This window comes from Pyxicephalus adspersus, chromosome 11, assembly GCF_032062135.1.
Source record: "Pyxicephalus adspersus chromosome 11, UCB_Pads_2.0, whole genome shotgun sequence".
Taxonomy (NCBI): domain Eukaryota; kingdom Metazoa; phylum Chordata; class Amphibia; order Anura; family Pyxicephalidae; genus Pyxicephalus; species Pyxicephalus adspersus.
This window is the reverse complement of record NC_092868.1, coordinates 60,681,428-60,684,039: the sequence shown is the minus strand read 5'-3', so window position 1 is coordinate 60,684,039 and position 2,612 is coordinate 60,681,428. Positions and strand designations below refer to the sequence as shown.

Here is a 2,612-nt window from a genome sequence, read left to right as displayed (position 1 = left end):
AACGTGAATGCTGAGATATTTCCCGTGGATTTGTGGGATTATTTCTGCAGGTTCTAAGCACTGGGAATATACGGGGCCGAGCTAAGCGGAGGACTTCTTAAAGGATAACTTTGCTTCACTTTATGGTTTACATCCAAGATGGAATAATCATCGTCAGCTCCTTTCTGTGCTGTCCAGGAAATTTCCTTTTATTTCCACTTCTGGGAATGTAACAGGAAGTGAAATCTTTCCATTGAAATTCCCTTCCTACAGGAAAGTTTTATTTCTGTTCTTGTGACAACTTCAAATGTTCCGATTTCCCTTTAGAGTGAAGAAAACCAAAAAGAAAGCCAAGCCCGTTACATCAGAAATCGTGTAGAAGAATAAGCAGCGGGGATTTATATCTGAGGGAAGTAATATTTAATAATAACAGAAAGTACAATCTGAGCGATTTTATAAACAATATTTGTGTACAGAAATGGCCGTAATCAGAGCGTTGGTTATTTCATTTATTCTCATTTTAGTGATCACAATAGGTACCATCGTTTCCAATCCAGACGCGTTTCACCGATTGGCTTCCTCAGGGGACTCGTAGAGACTAATTGATGTAACAATGGCAGAAAGAAATATTCAAATTACATTTACATTGCGGAATATAATCACATCATCAGCATGAGAAACATGTGGGTTCAGTAAGTAACATTACGTATTCAGGGTGTGCATAGTATACAGACACTTTGATGTACACGTTGGATGTATGTATGGATCATGTATAATAAATGTATGGAGAATTACAATAAAATGGGGTTTACTAAATTAATTATACATAGCTATCCGTATGCATATAGATGAGTGTATATGTAATATGTGTTTAATGTATCTTAATAAACACATTATATATCTCGGAGTGTCTGAATATATTTTATAGTGGAATGGATCTAACTTACATTTAGAAAATGATCAATAAATTGTAAAAAGAACTATACAGTTATTTATTTTATAGAACTTACATAGGAATCTATGCCTGGGGATTAGTAGCCTTTGGGGTGCTACTTTAATGACTCCCCGGAATACCAGTATGAGGGATAACTTCCGAGTTGCCCTTTAGATACATGGCCTCTATGTAAAGATAATGAAAAGGAGCGTCTATCAGCCTCTCTATAGTTAGGTTTACATTCTTGCCAGCCCAATATATGCTAAATGCATAAAAAACATAGATAAATGGAGAAATGAAGAGAGAAAAGCTGTTTTTTTTTGGCAATAAATAGTGAATTGAGTGAATTATATTCAACTTCATATAAAACACAATTCATGACAATTCATTCATAAAAATGATGTGAAGAAACAGATTATAGAATGGTGTCTCCCCAATCAGTGGGGTATGGGAGCAATAGACTAGACATGTATATCCTTGGCTTCTGTAGTAAGAGCTGTCGGTGGAAGAATAGTAGTAACGTCTCATACCCGACGCGTTTCGCTAAACGGCTTCCTCAGGGGATCTGCGAGCCGCAAATAAAAGGCATAAATTCTTAAATTCAAGTCTATTGAGATAGCAGGACGGGTGGATTAGGCACAAGAAGTCGCATATTTGGTCCCGTGGATGGGAGCGGATGGCCTCTATGTATAAATCTGTATCCCAGGTGAAGAATGTTCATGTGTATGCTGCTATGGGCAGCCCTGCCCAGCACCCTGCCCAGCTGATGCCCCCCAGTTATGGGTGGTGGGGGCTCTATATATAACACTTTGCTGGGTCACCGGTGGCCGTTTTACTTCTCCAGAAATTCCACCAAGCTGAAAGTCACAGCTCGAAAATCTGCAGCGCCTTATTGATCTAGACTTAAAATTTCATCTGTGTTCCTCAACACTTGCTCCATAAACTAGCGTTCCCCCGAGACAGAGCGGCACAGAAAAAATTCACAAGAATTGTGGCTGAAGTTTTAACAACGGATCAATAAAGAATTAGGTTTTAACCTCTTTATCTTGAATATGTTCGGCCTAATATCTCAATAACGCAATCATGCCAGGAGACAGACAGAGAGCGGCTGTGTGTCACAGCGACGCATTGCAGGGCCCCAGTGACACCACAATCCGCATTCACACAACTTTCACTTAAACTTCTTAACCGTGAAACCAGAAAACAAAAATCAACAAATTCAACGTCTTCTGGCGTTTTATTCTCCATGGCGTCCTGCTGTGATTGGATCAGTAAATCTATAATAGAGATTGTCAGCTAACGTTATTACATTTGTGCAGCATATGGCAGATGTGATATTGGTTCTCTATAAGGTGACCCCACTATAGATTTCTGGGGGGTAACAAGAGGATGTCAGCTGAGCAACAGCAAATCACTTCCCCCAGGAGAGAAAAATAACACATATCAATACCTGAGTGAATATTATAGGTGACTCCGGGGCAAAAACTGAATAGTATCGGTGTCTCTGGTGAATATAGAATGGTTTTGGTGTCTCTGGTGTATATATAGAATGGTATTGGTGTATTTGGTGAATATAGAATGGTTTTGGTGTATCTGGTGAATATAGAATGGTATTGGTGTATCTGGTGAATATAGAATGGTTTTGGTGTATCTGGTGAATATAGAATGGTATTGGTGTCTCTGGTGTATATAGAATGGT

The 2,612-nt window shown here is 38.9% G+C and overlaps 1 long non-coding RNA gene across 1 annotated transcript in view; it reads right to left on the bottom strand.

The window, feature by feature from the left end:
- Positions 1 to 382: 382 nt before the first annotated feature.
- LOC140341478 (uncharacterized) overlaps positions 383 to 2,612 on the bottom strand; it is an 81,060-nt gene continuing 78,830 nt past the window's right edge. Inside the window, exon 3 of the long non-coding RNA XR_011922887.1 lies at positions 383 to 577. This is a non-coding gene — a long non-coding RNA (uncharacterized lncRNA). The remainder of the gene's footprint in view (positions 578 to 2,612) is intronic.